Below are 19,359 nucleotides of genomic sequence, written 5' to 3'. Positions count from 1 at the left end.
TCCATTTTCTCCTGTTACCCTTGTGAAAAGAAAATTTGGGGATAAATGAACATTTTTGTGGAAAAAAATTAAATTTTTATTTTCACAGCTCAAAGATATAAAAGTTTTTTAAAGCACCTGGAGGTTCAAAGTGCTCACCACACAATAAGATAAGTTTCCAAAATGGGGTCACTTGTAGGTGTTTTCTACTGTTTAGGCAGATCAGGGTTTCTCCAATCTCAACATGGCATCCGCTAATGATTCCAGCAAATTTTGCATTCAAAAAGTCAAATGGCGCTCCTTCCATTCCGAGCACTGCCATGCGCCCAAACAGTAGTTTTCTTCCACATATTGGGTATAGGCTTACTCATGAGAAATTGTTAAACAATTTTTGTGGTCCGTATTCTCTTGCTACCCTTGTGGAAATAAAAAATTTGGGGTAAAGAAACATTTTTCTGAAAAATATTTGATTTTTATTTTGATGGCTCAACGTTAAAAATTTCCAAAATGCAGTCACTTCATGGACTCTCCAAAATGTGACATGCATCCGCTTTCAATTCCAGCCAATTTTCAGTTCAAAAAGTCAATGTGCGAGCCCTGCTGTGTGCACAAACAGTAGTTTACGCCCACCTATGCAGTATCAGCATTCTCTGGAGAAATTGCACAACATATTTTGAGGTCCTTTTTCATCTATTACCCTTATAAAAATATGATACAAGATAAGATCTTTGTGAAAAAATGTAAATATTTATTTTTTCCTTCCATAATGCCTCAGTTCCTGTGTGGCATCTGAATGGTTAAGTTTTTAGAATGTTGTCAATTTTGGGTATTATCTGTCATATAGGCCCCTTAAAATCACTTAAAATGTGATGTGGTCCCTAAAAAAATGGTTTTGTAAATTTTGTGGGAAAAATGAGAAATCGCTTGTCAACTTTTAACCCTTCTAACTTCCTAACACAAAAATGTATGTTTCAAAAATTGGACTTATGGGAAATGTAATTTATTTACTGTTTTGTTTGACATAACTCTTTGGTTTATGGGTATAAAAATTATAATTTTGAAAATTGCAAAATGTTTTGCCAAATGTCAGATTTTTTCACAAATAAACTTAAGTCATATTGAGCAACTATCGTCAACTACAATATCTTGAAGAAACATTCTTAGAACCAGGAGGATCTGTTTAATTTTTTCAGACTTATTACCACATAAATTGACAATGGTCAGAATTGAATAATTTGCCCACCCCATGAAGGTCAAAACAGGATTAGGGAGTAAAGGAAGGCCGGTCACGTATGCAATATGCATACTTCTGGGCAGAAGCCATCTAGTGGGTGCAGCCTTGCTCAATACAAGTGTTTGGAGTGAGGCCGTGCCCCATTTACTTGGAATGAAAGTCTAGTGGGCGCAGCCTCACCAATACAAATGTATTGAGTAAGGCAATGCCCACTAGATGGGTTCTGCCTAGTAGTATGCATATTGCATACCTGACTGCTGTTATCAGGGCAGAGAACAGCGAACCTTAGCAGCACATAGTTCATGCACTGGGAGGATTCCAGAGTCTGCAGTTACATAGAGTGACTGCAAACTTTTCATTTTAGACTGGATAACCCCTTTAAATAGACACTACTGGCTAAAAATAACCATGAAGAGCCTTCCTCTTTAAAAATTTGGTTGGTTCACCCAACTGTGCACATAAGACAATGTTCCTAGGTTGTAAAAGCTAGCATTATGGCCACATATGCACTTGCAGTTTTGCAATGGGCATTGTGTAGCCAACCCTATATGCATTAATGCGTTTATTTTGTTACTCAATACATGGCTTATCTAGGCCACAAATGTGATGTGAAAGACACCTCATTAAGTTGCATTTTAGTTGTTACATGTCAAATACAATGTGGTAGCTGTTGGGTTAAGCAATTGTAAGCAAGTGTCCTAGAACTTGTTTCTTAAAAATAGAAAATAAATCCTATAGTTTAGCCTGCAGTGTTGTGAAGTTCATTTTGAAATATGTTTTCATGAATCTATGACTTTCTGAATATTTCTCTACAGCTAGATTCAGTTTTTTAATAGATTTCTTCTCAGCACTGCGGTTTTGCTTCAGGAATATCTTCCAAATCACCATATGTGCATCTTTGTGGTGCACAGATAAGAGAATTTCTTTGTGCTCCCAACCGTCATTTTAAAGTGAATTCTTGAGATTCAGTGTCACTCAGAGGCTTCTTTAGTGTGACGATAATATTTTAGTTTTCAGTTACTAAATGAAGAGCAACAAATTAAATAGACAAACAATATGTCATTTTATATTTATATGTAGCTATGGCAGTTTTATTGGTTAAAATCATGATTTGTTGAGATTCAGTCATGGTGATTGCTATACAAGGAGTTGCAATTCATGGAAACCTAGAAATCTGTATATGCCTTCCTGAACAGACCATGTTAAGTTCTCCAGTTCATCTCTGTGCATTTCTTTGCATACGTTAGAGAAACGGAGAAATGCATTTCAGTTTTCCATTAAAAATGTTTTGAGGGATAAGTCAAAGGATGAGGGTACTGTGGATAGAGTAGATGGCCAACATTGAAAATATGTTTTGGGGGTCAAGTCTGCTACAGATAGGGAGTCAGCCTGATCAGAATTCATGACAGACAGCCCTTCTGCTGCCATCTACCAGAAAAACAGTTTTTGCAAAGCCTACCTTGATATGTGGCACATAGGCAAATGGAATAAGCAATGGATCCCATCTCAATCCCTAAATGGGATCGTATATATGCAAACACCAGCTATCCTCTTCAAAAATAATCTATAAGATGCACTTTTGGCACATGTTGCTTCAGTAGTGTCAGATAATATACAGAAATATAGCATTTCAGAAAATCAAAAGAGTTCTGACTTCCTCAACATCTCAAAGAAGTGATTGGCAGTGTAAAGCTAGCAATGGCAGCAGCAGCAATACAACATAGATGACATGATAAACAGTGAGTCGATGCCCAGCTAAGCGTGAGTCATGGGCACTGTTAGGGGTACTTCACACTAAGCGAGATCGCCATCGAGATCTCTGATGAGTCACCGATTTTGTGACACAACAGCGATCTCGCTGAGTGTGTGGCACGCATCAGCAACCGCCCCCCCCCGCCGGGTATCGCTGATCGTGCAGAAATGTCCTGGGCCATTGTTTGATCATTGGTCTCCCGCTGGCAAGCACATATCGTAGTGGGAGACCAACAATCAGCGAGCTCCCAGTGCTGTAAGCAGACGCTGGGAGTTGGTATCCAAGGTAAACAGCGGGTAACTAAGCGCCGTGCGCGCTTAGTTACCCGCTGTGTACCATGGATACCAGCGTGCTCGCGCTGGGAGCTGGTATCCAAGGTAAACAGCGGGTAACTAAGCGCCATGAGACATCACAACCCCTAATACTTCGGGGACATAGTTCACTGGTGCATGTGCACTAATGCTTTTCGGCTTTGCCCGCAGTTGGGCAAAGCATACTGCACGTGCACACGTCAAGATTGCAAAGCATACGCGCGTAATATGGAGGACAACTACAGAAATTACCTGAAATATTGTGGACAGCGGCAAATGAGGGGTGGAGCAATGGAGCCAAAACACCGCCCATCGGACCAGACCCAACTTATTTACATAGAGCACCAAAATGAGGTGACAGATTCCCTTTAATGATCTTCAATGTAGCTAACCTCTCTTCTAGATTTTGCAACTTTTCCTCCAACAGGGACATAAGCTTGCTTTTCTGGCATGTGAAGTTTGGCTTTTCCACTGGTAAGTCTGTGAACATGTAGCAAGAAATGCAGCTTTCCAAATGGCTACTTGCCTCTTCCATGTTGTTGTTGCTAAATAGCTATCAAAGCGGTGAAAAACATGCCATGGTAAGATGACAGGTTTTAGAAGAGACATATGGAAGGAATTGTTGATTCGTAAGGAGGCCAGGAGTTTGAGCTTGTAGGCTACCAGATTAAGTTATTTGAACACTTTGAGGGGACCGATAAAGCGAGTACGCAATTTATAAAGTATCTTGAGACGGACATACTTAAACGATAGCCAGACCTTATTTGCCCCCATCCCTACAGGAGAAGAGGAGCAGAGGGCTGAGGTGCCGGCGGTACAGAGTCGTTTTTTAAATTACTTAATTGGTTAAAAAAATTGTATAAAGCACTTCTCAGTGCCAAATGAAAGATTGCAACTTTATATTATTTAGGGGAGGGGCTGGACATTAATCAAAGCTCTCCCTCCTAGATCAACTTTCCCTGAACTACTTCTAAAGGAGAGTGAGCCAAGCATCACCAAGTTTTCTATAAAACCCGATGATGCGATGCAGCTAGCTAATCACAGTAAAGGAGGGGGCTGGGGAGGGCACAGCCTGGAGAAAGCCCCCCATGACTTTAAACTTGTTTTGTCCGGAATTATATGAATGGCTGGGATGGGGGCCAGGGGAGGAGTTCGGGGTGGGGGCAGCCTGGGCAGTGGGGAGAAAGTGCGGGAAAAGCCGCATTCGGCAGCTGCAAGCAGAGGAGTGAAGACTCACCTTACAGACCACGAAGATGGAGACCGTTGATGAGCTGATGTCCCGGCTCCAGGACGTGGCCCGGTCCAGGAGGGGAGGATGGCTCCAGACCCAGCTGTCCTCCCTCCTCAGGGTGGCCGATGCACCGGGAACCAGCCAGCGGGGAAGAAGGACGCGGCCCCCTGAAAGATTGTCACGGGAGGTGACAGCGCGCAGCAGGCGACGGCTGCGGAGCCCCTCCAGGGACCCTGCGGGTGGTGCAAGGGCCAGGGTACCTTCTCCCCTCCGCACCCGTCCCGGCAGGAATCCACCCTGCCGGCCCGCGGGCGCTAGCAGGAGGAGAGCGGGAGCCGCACAGGAACCTCAGGCCAGATCAGAAACGAGGACGTCGCGGGCGGGAGCTGAAGTATCACAGAGCGCGGCGGCGCCAGGATGGCTCACAGGAGCAGGCGCTGCAGGCCTGTGCCACAATGGCGAGGCGGGCAGTGGGAGCAGGCAGCGACGGTGAGGACGGCGGCAGCAGATGACACGGCAGGTGCTCCTGGGGATGAGGCCCTCTCTGAGGTGCCTGCCAGACGGGGTGCCAGGCTGAGCGGCGCAGCGGGCAGGGGGGGCATTTTGATGATGTCCAGCCTGGCCCCAGCACTACGAGCAGGATGGAGAGAGCGGCGGGCAGCCACAAGCAGCTGTCCAGCAACCGGCTGGAGGGTGCAACGGACCGGACAGGCCGGTCCGGGTCTAGGGATCCATACAGGTCTCGCTCAGGCAGGAGTTCCATGGAACAGCAGGAGTCGCGTGCTCAGGTCCCCCCTGGTGACAAGGAGGCCAGGGGCGCGGGCCGTGAGCAGCGGAGCGGACATCAGGATCACGGAGGACGTCGGGATTCAGGATATTCGGCTGGCGGGGACACAGCACCCGCGCAGCTATGTGAGTATGGATCCATGTCTTGTCTGTCGCCCACAGGGGCTGTATTGCAGGAGATTGGGGGTAGGCTGGGGGATGGTAGGGAGCAGAGGGGGTGTAGTGGGCCTAGCGGGGCTGAAGTGCCCGGGCTGAGGGATATTTTGGACAATATGTCACAAATATTGAGGAGATTGGAGGGGGGGTAATTGGGGAGGCAGCCCCATCTCCGGCGGGGGCATGGTTAGCGGGTCACGGGTCCTGCACTCAGTCAGTAGGTGAGGCGCTACGCTCGGTTGAATGCGACGGAGGAACATCGGCAGGGGTATCGGTCTCAGTGCAGACCGAGACGGACAAGGGAGATATGATAAAACTGGATGATAGGGCTAAGGGAGAAGTTTATGTATGCTTTGAGGGGCCTTTGGGTGCCCATTTAAAAAAAGAAGTGAATGAAAAGATCTGGCGGGATGAGTATGTTGAGATATTCTCCCTCCTTCCGTTGGAAAAGTTTAACCTAGATAAGGGGAAGAAGGATGATAGTAAAAAAGAAGAGGAGGAAAAGAGGAGGTGGTGGCTGATTCCACAGACGTTTGTAAACTGGATGCAGGCATTCGCTATTTTGGCGAGTTTCATAGGTGAAAAGTCTCCGGATAATTGCTCTGGCCTGTTTTGTTATCTAGACGCTATTGGGGAGGCACATCGTATTTATGGGGGGCAGGCGTGGCTGCGATACGTCGAGCAGTTTAGACAGAGGAAGGCGGTACGGCCAGAGATAAAATGGGATCAGAAGGATATCGGGTTGTGGCTGAAGGTGATGGCTCCAGTGAGGTATGGGCAGTCCTTTCACGGGAGCGGTGTCAGTGGCAGTCGGCAAACAGGACACGGAAGTGGTGGTCAGGTGACCCAGGGAGGAAAGGAAAAGTCAGGAATGTGCTGGCAATTTAATGATGGGCAGTGTAAGTACGGGAACAGTTGCAATTTCAAGCACGTGTGCTCCCACTGCAATGGTAGCTCGCACGGGGCTTCAAAATGTTTCAAAAAAGGAAAGGGTAAGACACATGTGGGTGCCGATCAAGGGGGAGAGCCCGGTGAGAATTCAAGAGATGGCCCCCTTTCTAAATAGGTACCCGGCTCGGGTAGAGGCCAATGTTATTTGGAATGGTTTTGTTGAAGGCTTCAAGATTCCACCTCCCGGTCATGTGGTTCCTTTCGCTGTTAAAAATTTGCAGTCGGCAACGATTCATGCGGAGGTGGTGGATGAGAAGTTAAAAAAGGAAGTTGAAATGGGCAGGATGGCTGGTCCATTCCCCACGGCACCAGTAGCGGGTTTGATTGTTTGCCCTTTGGGGGTAGTAACAAAGAAGGAGCCGAACAAGTTTCGTTTGATTCAGCATTTATCATACCCAAAGGGTTTGTCAGTCAATGACGGTATTGATAAAGAGTTGTGTTCGGTGGAGTATACCTCCTTTGATACGGCGGTGCATTGGGTGCGACGTTATGGTTCAGGGGCTCTCTTAGCAAAGACAGACATTGAATCCGCTTTTCTTTTATTGCCGGTTCATGCAGAGAGCATCCCGCTGTTGGATTGTTTTTGGAACGGGGAATTTACCTCAGTAGGTGTTTGCCGATGGGTTGTGCAATTTCTTGTTCACTTTTTGAGATGTTTAGCACTTTTCTGGAATGGGTGGTAAGGGATGTTGCAGGCGTACAATCTATCATTCATTATCTGGATGATTTTCTTTTTATCGGTACCCCGGATTCACCGTTATGTAGGAACACGTTGGCAGCCATGGTTTGGGTGGTGGAGCATTTTTGGGTGCCACTGGCATCTGAGAAGACTGAAGGCCCTAAGACCGTTATAAGTTTTTTGGGCATAGTCGTCGATTCAGAAAGGATGGAGTGTCGTTTACCAGAAGACAAGTTGTCGTTGTTGAAACAAGAAGTTGATAGGATTGCGAAGTTGCGGAAAGTGACCCTAAAGGAGTTGCAATCCTTATTGGGGAGATTGAACTTTGCCTGTAGGATCATGCTCATGGGTCGCATTTTTTCCCGTCGCCTGGCCGGTGCGACGGCGGGAGTGAAGGCTCCACACCATTATGTTCGTTTGACTAAGGAGCATAGGGAGGATTTGGCGGTTTGGCAGAATTTCTTGCAGAATTACAACGGTCGGTCATTGATGCAGAAGAGACATTGAGCAATTTTGACTTTGAGATCTATACGGACGCAGCGGGCAGCTCTGGTTACGGCGCCTATTGTAAGAGGAAGTGGAGCGTGGGGCAGGGGCCGCAGGCATGGAAGTTGTTGGGCCTGACAAAAAACTTGGCATTGTTGGAATTGTTTCCCATTGTGGTAGCTGTTTCTGTGTGGGGTCCTATGTTCGCGAATCGGAGGGTGCGCTTTCATTGCGACAACGCGAGTGTAGTGGCAGTGATTAACAGTTTGTCGGCCTCATCTCCCCCGGTGATCAGATTAGTTAGGGTTTTGGTTCTACGGTGTCTGGAGTTGAATGCAGGGATTTCGGCAGTGCATGTGCCCGATGTTACAAATTCAATAGCAGATTCTTTGTCTCGTTTTCAGTGGGGGCGTTTTTGAGAGTTGGCACCAGGAGCGGATGCCTCAGGCGTGGAATACCCTTCTTATCTGTGGCAAGTGATTACGGAAGAGCAGGAAGACTGATTCGGGAATCGTTATCGCATCAGACCTGGTCGGCCTATGAATCCTCGTGGCGAGTATGGCAGAGTTGGGTGTCGGAATGGGATGGGGTCGAAAGCGAGGAGGAGGATGTTGGCGGTATTGTTTTTAATTGGGAAGGCGGACGACAGCGGTTGGTCCGCTGCTAAGGTAAACAAGCTTGTAGCAGGTTTGGCTTTCGGTTTCAGATTACAGGGGACGACGGACGTGACAAAACAATTTTTGGTAAGACAGGCATTGAGGGGGTTTCGCAGGGGTAAGAAAGCTGGTGACAAACGAAGGCCTATTTCGTTCAGTACGTTGGAAGGCTTAGGTAGAGTTCTGGAGGGTATTTGTACTTCAGGTTTTGAGTTGACACTGTTTAGATTGGCTTTTTCTTTAGCTTTTTTCGGAGCAATGCGCATTGGCGAGGTGGTTTCAGGCAGCAGGGTCTCAGCCGGAGGGGTGTTGGCAGAAGACGTGGAATTTTGGGTGGGGGGCATTGCTTTTTGGAGTCGGCATTCAAAGACTGATCAACTGGGTAGGGGCAGATGGGTAGTTTTGGGGCGAGTCCAAGGAGCAGTAATGTGCCCACGGAGTTGTTTGGAGTCGTATTGGAATGAGTGAGCAGGTAGAATGGGTCCTCTATTGTGCCATGAGGACGGCATCTATTTGTCTTGCTTCCAGTTCATTGCGGTCTTGAAGAAGGGATTGTCAGAGCTGGGCCTCCCCCCAGACATGTATGGGTCCCATTCCTTTAGGATCGGGGCTGCGACTGAGGCTGACAGTCTCGGTCTGGGGCGGAGGTGATGAGGAGAATTGGCAGGTGGAAGTCGGATCGTTATTTATTGTACGTTCGACGTTAATTGTCGCTGCTGTATGTTTAGGGATTTGTTTTTTCCATATTCTGTTCTGTTTTTTCAGGTGGCGCCCCCTTTCTGGCCTGGATATTTGGACACTCGTACGTGTATTGGGGTGCGCTACGAGCTGACGCAAGGGCAGATGGTAGGCAATTGAGCTTTAGGAAGGAGCAAGTTCTGATCCGTTGGTTGGGCTTCCGAGGTATGGTAAGGAGCAGGATGCTCCCGGAATTAGCCAAGTCCGCTTGCCTGGACAGACCCCCCCGACGTTCTTGTTATACATGCTGGGGGGAACGATTTAGGGGTCAGGCCAGTCAGGGAATTGATTAGGGACATACGTTCCGATTTTTTGAGATTGTGGACGTCTTTCCCGAACGTGTTGACTGTCTGGTCGGACATGGCACCTAGAAAGAATTGTAGGCAAGAGAGGTCTTTAAAAGGGATTAACAGGGCTAGGGTAAAATTGAATCAGGCAGTGTCGGGATTTGTGTCCAGGAATGGGGGCATTAGTGTGAGGCATTTTGAGTTGGAGGGAGGAGTCGGTAATTTCTGGTTGGACGATGGGGTTCATTTAAATTCTATTGGAATTGATTTGTGGGCATTGGCAATACAGGAGGGGATTGAGAGGGCCTTGGTGGTTTTAGGGCACTCACGAGCCTGAGGTGGTCAGGGCTGTTCGTGGTTGGCGGGGGGTGGGGTTCTTGGAGTTGACGATGATTGGTCGGGGAAGGATTCGGAAGTAATATTCCCGACAGATTTAAAATGGTATGGGGGATCTGGCTTTTTGGTTATGGGCTCTGGGCGGGGTTTTACCTCGGGAGCTCTGGTGGTTAGTCTCCCGGAACGGGAGTTACGGTGCCCTCGAGCTGGGGATGGACGGCTGAGGGTAACATGGTGGTCGAGTTTTTTACATTGGTTTTTGGGCCAAAAGGTATTATAGCCAGATCTTTTAGCTCCCAGAACCCTCCCCTCATATTTGCATTATGGTTAATCTATTGATGCTTATGGTTAATGTTATTGTTAGTTAATAAAATTGCCCGCTGTGACCAAAAATTATCCAAAAGAATTTAAATTGTAGTGTGTGTTATTTCAGGGGTGGGAACATAGGAAGGAATCGGGTAGGTATTGGATAACGGAAAAGGAAAACTGGAGTCACCATATGCAGTCATGCCAGTAGCCAACAGGGTTACAACATTACCGTGCCTGGTGGGAAATCCCTGTATGTTTATTGGCTGTCTAACAGCCATGAAACATGCATAGTGTCATGCCCGTCACGCCTGTCATGCTGCTTGCGCTACATGATACTCGCTGTCATACCGTATTGTCCCCAGTGCCGGGTCCCTGCGGGCACTCCGGAGGTCACTCTCGTGTTTGCACGAGCACCTCTCTGTTATACCTGTCATGTCTGTTATGCTGCATGACCCCTGGAGCGGTGTGCACGCGCACCTCACAGCCATGCCTGTCATGTCTGTTGTGCTGCATGACTCCTGGAGCAGTGTGCACGGGTACCTCACCCTGGTTGGATGCCGTTGCTGGTGCACACTCGTACTATATGCCATGGCTTGTGCGCACATGTGCTTTATCTCAATGCTGTGCGTCATCGCTAGTGTGCACGTGTACCTCACCCTGGTTCGATGCCGTTGCTGTGTGCATGTGTGTCTTACCTTACGGTTGCGTGCCATTGCTGGTGTGCACGCGCATCTCCAGTTTCTGGATCCTCCGGCTGGACGCCTGTGCTCGGGGCCCGAGTGCGCACTCATCTCCTTGCTGCCTGTAACGGTTCCTCTCTATGGTCCTGGAGGACCCGGCCATGTGATCCTCTCTATGGTCCCGGAGGACCTGACCATGTGATCCTCTCTATGGCCCTGGAGGACCCGACCATGTGACCCTCTCTGTGGCCCTGAAGGACCCGACCATGTGATCCTCTCTATGGCCCTGGAGGACACGACCATGTGATCCTCTCTATGGTCCTGGAGGACCCGACCATGTGATCCTCTCTATGGCCCTGGAGGACCCGACCATGTGATCCTCTCTATGGCCCTGGAAGACCCGACCATGTGATCATCTCTATGGCCCTGGAGGACCCAACCATGTGATCCTCTCTATGGTCCTTGAGGACCGAATCCAGAAGTCCTCTCTATGATCCTGGAGGACTTGACCCAGAAGTACTGCCCATGATCTGACCCAGAAGTCCAGGTGCTCCTGCCCTATATCAGGCCACCCCTTCCTATGGTCAGGCCTGATTATCATGTTTGCCTCCCTGCTAGGGCTGCATGGTCCCTGCTCGGTCACTCCCTGTATTCAGTGCCCCTGCACCCTGCCCTGTTGTGCTTCTCTGCACACACTTCGTGCTTGTACTCTGTCTATTGTCCTGTACCATGTATTGTGTTGTCTTTTGTGCCATGTTTTGTCTTTGCTATTCTTAGTCTTGTAGTACTTTCTATGTGCTTTGTCTGAACCCGGCTCTGGGCTCTAGCATACATTCCACTTCTTTCTCTTGTACCCGGCTCTGTGCTACTGCCTACGTTCTGCTCTCTGTCTTGAACCCTGACCCTGGCGTGTCCCTTTGCACGTGCAGGACCTTGCCTTGACTATGTCCTTTCTGTACCAGGCTCTGGGCTCTAGCATACGCTCCGCTTCTCTTTTCTGTTCCCGACTCTGTGCTACTGCCTACGTTTCGCTCTCTGTCTTGAACCCTGCCCCTGGCGTGCCCCTCTGCACACGCAATACCTTGTCTTGAACCCTGCCCCTGGCGTGCCCCTTTGCACGCGCAGGACCATGCCCAATACCCTGCCACTGGCCTGCCCTTCTACACACGCAGAACCATACCTAGTACCCTGCCCCTGGCGAGCCCCTCTGCACGCGCAAGACCATGCCTACTACCTTGCCCCTGGCGTGTCCCTTTGCATGCACAGGACCTTGCCTTGAGCCCTGACCCTGGTGTGCCTCTTTGCACGCACAGGACCATGCCTCGAACCCTGACCCCCTGGCGTGTTTCTTAGCACGCGTAGGATCCTGAACCTCAAAGCCCGGCGTGTTCCCTAGCACGTGCAGGACCTGCCGTGAACCCTGTACCCTGGTGTAGAATCAAAAAACAAAATCTCAAGCCAAAAAATTAATAAGGCTACTGATGACACAAATTGATATTAAATGCCTGATAGGTGGAAAAATTAACACAATACAGAGAGGATATTTATAAACATTATCAAATTTTATTGCACATATATTATAAAGACTTACAAGGTGCTTATAATGAGGTAGATAGAATATAACAGCTAAAAAATAATGGCATAATAGGAAGGTGAAAAGTATAGTGCCAGACAGAAAAAATGTCTCAGGGCTGAAGTCTGCACAGAGCCAGGATAATGGTGGCAGCAACTCTGAACCTAATTGTAAAATAGGCCAAACAACGAACAAAATAAATCCAGCAGAATATAAAAGCTGATAAATTGATAGATGATTAATTTTACCAAACAGTATTATCTTAGCATGCTCAAAATGCTTAAAAATAGGATTTTGCTAAACAGTGTTATCTCAGCATGCTCAAAATGTTCAAAAGTGGGGCCTATACAAGGATAAAGATGTAAACTGTTCAGTTATACCTAGCCAGTGGCTATATATACCCAATGCAAGGCTTAGGAGCCAATAAATTGACAGTATTATCTTAGCATGCTCAAAAATAGAATTTTTACTAAACAGTATTATCTCAGCATACTCAAAATGCTCAAAAATAAGGCCTATAATAGGGTAAATATGTAAATTATCCGGTTATACCTAGCCAATGGCTATATATACCCAATGCAAGGTTAAAGGTGATAGTGCCTGAGAATCTAAAAGTTAATTGATTAATAGCTTTGATAAATAATGTTGTCTTGGCATTCTCAAAATAAATCCTATAATTAGGTGAGGATATGAACTATCTAGTTACCCCTAACCGATAGCTATATACACTCACTGGCCACTTTATTAGGTACACCTGTCCAACTGTGTGTTAAGACTTAATTTCTAATCAGCCAATCACATGGCGGCAACTCAGTGCATTTAGGCATGTAGACATGGTCAAGACAATCTCCTGCAGTTCAAACCGAGCATCAGTATGGGGAAGAAAGGTGATTTGAGTGCCTTTGAACGTGGCATGATTGTTGGTGCCAGAAGGGCTGGTCTGAGAATTTCAGAAACTGCTGATCTACTGGGATTTTCACGCACAACCATCTCTAGGGTTTACAGAGAATGGTCCGAAAAAGAAAAAAAATCCAGTGAGCGGCAGTTCTGAGGCCGGAAATGCCATGTTGATGCCAGAGGTCAGAGGAGAATGGGCAGACTGGTTCGAGCTGATAGAAAGGCAACAGTGACTCAAATTGCCACCCGTTACAACCAAGGTAGGCAGAAGAGCATCTCTGAACGCACAGTGCGTCGAACTTTGAGGCAGATGGGCTACAGCAGCAGAAGACCACACTGGGTACCACTCCTCTCAGCTAAGAACAGGAAACTGAGGCTACAATTTGCACAAGCTCATCGAAATTGGACAGTAGAAGATTGGAAAAACGTTGCCTGGTCTGATGAGTCTCGATTTCTGCTGCGACATTCGGATGGTAGGGTCAGAATTTGGCGTAAACAACATGAAAGCATGGATCCATCCTGCCTTGTATCAACGGTTCAGGCTGGTGGTGGTGGTGTCATGGTGTGGGGAATTTTTTCTGGGCACTCTTTGGGCCCCTTGGTACCAATTGAGCATCGTTGCAACGCCACAGCCTACCTGAGTATTGTTGCTGACCATGTCCATCCCTTTATGACCACAATGTACCCAACATCTGATGGCTACTTTCAGCAGGATAATGCGCCATGTCATAAAGCTCGAATCATCTCAGATTGGTTTCTTGAACATGACAATGAGTTTACTGTACTCAAATGGCCTCCTCAGTCACCAGATCTCAATCCAATAGAGCATCTTTGGGATGTGGTGGAACGGGAGATTCGCATCAGGGATGTGCAGCCGACAAATCTGCGCCAACTGTGTGATGCCATCATGTCAATATGGTCCAAAATCTCTGAGGAATGCTTCCAGCACCTTGTTGAATCTCTGCCACGAAGAATTGAGGCAGTTCTGAAGGCAAAAGGGGGTCCAACCCCTTACTAGCATGGTGTACCTAATAAAGTGGCCAGTGAGTGTATGTCTCAATGCCAGGCTAAGGATAATAACGCCAGAGAGCCTGTATTTATATAGGGTTAATTACCTTGTGACATGGTCCTGGATGAATGCAGAGACGCCCGTGAGATGCGCTAAAGCCCCGACGCGCGTTTCACCATCCTTGGTTTCGTCAGGAGATGTGGTTAAAATGTGAAGGGCATGAAGTTTAAATAGAGGAAGTCTGGGTCCGTCAGCTAGTTGGCAAGCTTCCTGTCATTATGTCTCGCCCCATGGAGGAGCGAGAGCAGGCACGTGCCATGCATGATGGGAGGGAGGACATGCGTCATCACCCAACATGACCATGGCAATGCGTCCTCCCCGCAGCGCCACGGGCCGGGCACAGCGCATGTACAGGGTGCGCCTGTGTGACGTAGTATGGGGGAACAATAATAATAAATGCCCATATAATTGCCATATAAAGCAGTAGATAACGCTTAAATTGCTGCACCAATATATATTATATTAACACTGACCCTGTGCATAGCCCCATTTTCTAGTAGTTCAAACGGTCTTTTAGCGAATAATAAATATCACATATATGCGAGATATTATCCAGCATAGATAATCCCATGGCAGAGTTTAAAACATATAAAGTGCCAATATACATAGGTTATCCCTTCATATATGCGATATATATATAACATATAACATATTTTGCTCCAAAACATATTTTTTTATATACACAATGGCACCATATACTGGTAACCATAGACATAATAAATCATAATATATATGTATATCAATCTGTTTGTAATAACTTTATATTATATATGAATTTCACTTTTTGTATTGAAGATGATACTCTAAATTTGTGAGAAGCAGCTGTAGTGTCTGAAACTTATTTCAGCCAAATTTGTGTTCTAAAATTCTAATGGTTCTACTTCCCTTTCAAGCCCTGCTTTTTGTCCAAACAGAGATTTCTAACCATATGTCGGGTAAAAACGTATTCAGAAATAACTAGGTAACAAATTGTGAGGTCCATTTTTTAGCTATATCCCCTGCAAAAGTGAAAAAATTGAGGATAAAACAACATTTTAGAGCAAAAATTACATTAATTCTTTTTTCATTCTACTTTGCATTAATTCCTGTGCAGCACAAGAAAGGTCAACATTTTTTCTGACAGCTGTTTTGAAGTATTTGGAAAGATCCAATATAAAGACATCTCAAAATCCTATTAAATCTGAACAGGTTCCTAAAGAAAAAAAAGTTGTGTAAACTTCTTGAAACAAAAAAAAAATTGCTGCCAAACTTTTAACCCTTCCTTTTAGTATTATCACAAAATAAAATAATGATTGTAAAATTATTCAGATATAAAGTATACATATGGAAATATTACTTATTAATTATTTTGTAAACCATGACTAACTGGTCTAAGAATATAAAAATCGAAAGTTTGAAACTGCTAACTTTTCAAAATTTTCACCATAATTCCCATATTTTCACAAATAACCGAAAAGCATATCAACTTAAATGTATCACTAGCTTAAAGTACAGTGTGTTATGGAAAAACATATAATGAAGTATTCCAGAGTTATTAGCATATAGAGTAACACTGGTCACATTTCGAAAAACGAACTTTGTCATTAATATTAAATTTAGCTTTCTCACTAAGGGGTTAATAATGGATCCAATCTTACTAGTAAACATAAAGTATAAGCAAAAATAACATTATGGTATAAATTTTGTGACATATTGGTAACACAATCATGTTTACTATATCGACATAGCGCCTTAGACAAGATTTTCGCATAAAGGCAATAACACAACAGTATTCTCACAGCAGGGATACCGACTTACTTACTGACGTGGCCCCTGTCCCACTCCTCCTCCTTCCTTGTCTGCTGTTGCCTAGGGTGCACCCATAGGGCACAGATTCCTGGGCACTCTGCTTGGGGAACTCACACTCCCTCCTTCTTTAAGGTGCCATGCTCTTTCCTACAGTGTCCCCAGGCAAAGGCTGGGAGACACTTACTTTTTAAGGCATCTCCACCTGCATGGAGGTGTCTGTGCAACATTGTTAGTCTGTTCTAAACATGGTTACTAGTTCTCAGGTCCCTGTCCCACATTGATAATTTTACATCATGTCACTTGTCTTATGTATTGCATTATTCCTGTGTCCTGTTGTGCATAAATATGTGACTCTTCAAATTTTTTGTTATTCTATGTCTGATGAAAAGACCCGAGTAGTCTTGAAAGCTTGCAATTTCTTACTATTTTTTTCTGTTAGCCATTTAAAGGTATCAACCACTGATGACTCTCAAATGGTAATATTTTTCTATCTATTGGCTAACACAGTACAAAGATATATATTTTTCCTGTCCAAAAAATTAAGTTTGTATCCAGGAGCAACGGTCCCTAAGAAAGTTCTTGAAATTTAGACAACAGATCCCTCAATAACAGCATTGGATCCAGCCCAGCCAGCAATCCATCTTCCATATGCCATCCATCCATAGCTCCAGGATCTCTGCCTAGATCCTCACCCCTTAACATCACTGCAACATCTGCTTGACAAAATGTGTGACTTATTTTCCTCCCTACCCTTTAAACATTTGCTTTTAGCTCAAAGAATGAAGAATATTCCAGTAGTCCATCACCTGGAACTGCATGTGAGGCCCCCTGTAGTGACGGCTTAATTGGGTCTACAATCCCCTTCCATACAATGGGTCTAATGCCTTGAAGATCAAAGGAATTATAAAGTTCCTTGATTACTAATCTTGGGTTTGGTCTTATATGTGCTTAAGATCTAGCCTGCATGTCTTCCTCTGCTTACTCTAACTGAATGGAAACATTGATTCTTGAGGCTGAACTGACGAGAAAGAAAATCTCTAATAAAGCACAACAATAATATCTATGCAACCAGTACTCCGTACTGGAACAGGTTTGCATCTCTTTAAGCCGTGGACTCGGCTCTACATCCATTGGTCCAATAGTTTTAAGAACAAGGCCAGCTTCTCACACCAGAAAACCCAGGAGGATCCCACAGCTGACTCAGAGAGATAAAAAAATGAAGACTGTAGTTTGCCAAAATTGACATGAGTAAAGCTGGAGTCACACATAGCAACTTACCAGCGGTCCCGACAACGATATCAACATGTCAGGATCGCTGGTAAGTCGCTATGTGATCGCTGGTGAGCTGTCAAACAGACAGCTTCACCAGCGATTAGCACAGCGATGCAGAGCGCACGGCATCGCTGTGTTCGTTAGCGCTGATGCCATAATATATTCATGTCAAAAATAGAATTAAAATAAAAAATATTGTTATCCTCACCTTCCGACGTCCCGTGCAGCATTCCCGCCTCTCTCCACGCTCCGGTCCCAGTAATCCTTTGTGAGAATTACCACGATGACGTCCATTCTCGCGGGATCGTGAAGTCTCGCGGTCATTCTTGCAAAGGATTAATGGGACCGGAGCGTGGAGAGAGGCGGGAAGACTGCGCGGGACGCTGGAAGGTGAGCATAACAATATTTTTTATTTTTTTATTATTTTACAGCTGATCGCTGGTCTCCTGCCTGTCACACGCAGCGATGCGTGCTGGCCAGCGGGAGATCAGTGATGAAAGAAATGTCCAGAGGTTTCTTGCAGCGATCAGCGATACCGGCAGGGGGGCCGGTCGCTGATCGCTGTCACACACAGCGATCTCGCTGGTGAGATCGCTGTTGTGTCACAAAAGTTGTGACTCAGCAGCGATCTCGCTAGCGAGATTGCTATGTGTGACGGGGCCTTAAGCCAAATTGGTTTTGGGAAAGTATATTTTGGACTGATGACACCAATATACTGCTGTTTGGTAAATCACATCATGATGCCTTCACTGAGGGCAAGTCGTCATGAAATCTGAAGATTACCAAAGGATTTTGGGACGCAATGTAGTACCCAGTGCCAGAAAGTTGGGTTTGTGTCCTAGGTCATGGTTCTTCCAGCAGGAAATAGAACCCCAAACATACTTCAAGAAGCAGCCAGAAATGGATGGAAACAAAGCTCTGAATAGTTCTGAAGTGGCCAGCAATGGGTCTGAATGTAAATCCCCTTGAACCCCTGTGGAGAGATCTCAAAATTGCTGTTGCTTCAATTATAAGAGACCTGTAGCAGTTTGCAAAAGAAGGTTGGTCAAAAATTCCAGCTGAGAGGAGTAAGAGGTTTGTTGATGGCTACAGGAATTGATGTATTGCAGTTATTTTTTCTAAAGAGTGAGCAGCAACATATTCAATTGAGGGTGCCAGCAACTTTGCCTAGCTCATTTTTGGGATTTTGCATTAAATTATATCCAAATTGCCATTTTTTCAGTTTTTTTGTGTTGTTCCAATACACACAAATGAAATGAACATGTGTACAACAAAACACTTGTAATTGCAATTACTTTCTGGGAGAAATACTTGTTATTTGTGTAAAAATTTAACTATTGATGAGCGAGCATGCTTGCCACTATTCCATACTGGCGCGAATATCTCACTGCTTGAGATTCTCGGAGCTCACTGAGTATTTCTGGGGTTGATCGGCAGAAGCTCGGGTCTCCACCCTGCATGTTTGGCACTATTTAGAGAGCCGATAAACATGCAGGGATTGTCTGCCATGCACTGTAGGGTTAGTAATGGATAGGTGTCTTATAGATGCTTCTCCATTACTAATCCGTGGGCTTGATTTCACCAGACAATACAAAGGTGACATCAATCCCACAAATATTACCCCCCTTGCCAATAATACAGGGCAAGTGGGAAGAGTGTGTCTTAGTGTCAGAATTTGCACATGTATAAGGTGCTCCATTTCTGGGGCAGCTGAGAGCTGATGATTTTAGCCTGGGGGGGGCAATATCTATGTCCCTTCCCAGTCTATTAATATCAGTTCACAGCTGTCTTCCTAGCCTTTGCTGGTTTGATTTTATAGGGGACCCCATGTGAATTTTTTTTCTGAGGTTCCCCTGTAAAATAGCCAGTAAAGGCTAAGCAGACATCTGTGAGCTGATATTAATAGCCTGGGAACCTTTACGGCTACTGGCTCCTTCCCAGAATATTAACATCAGCCCTCAGTCGTCGGCTTTCCCTCTGCTGGGTATGACCCCCACATTCGATCACTGGCTCGCTCTTGTCATCTGCACCTCAAAAACATTTCTAGAATTCGACCTTTTCTTACTTTTGACTCTGCAAAAACTCTTACTGTTTCTCTTATTCATTCTCGTCTCGACTATTGTAACTCTCTTCTAATCGGTCTCCCTCTTACAAAACTCTCCCCTCTCCAATCTGTCTTGAATGCTGC

Source organism: Dendrobates tinctorius, unplaced genomic scaffold (assembly GCF_039654945.1).
Source record: "Dendrobates tinctorius isolate UK_male_01 unplaced genomic scaffold, ASM3965494v1 ptg000074l, whole genome shotgun sequence".
In the NCBI taxonomy this organism is placed as follows: domain Eukaryota; kingdom Metazoa; phylum Chordata; class Amphibia; order Anura; family Dendrobatidae; genus Dendrobates; species Dendrobates tinctorius.
Note: the sequence above shows the minus strand (reverse complement) of the source record.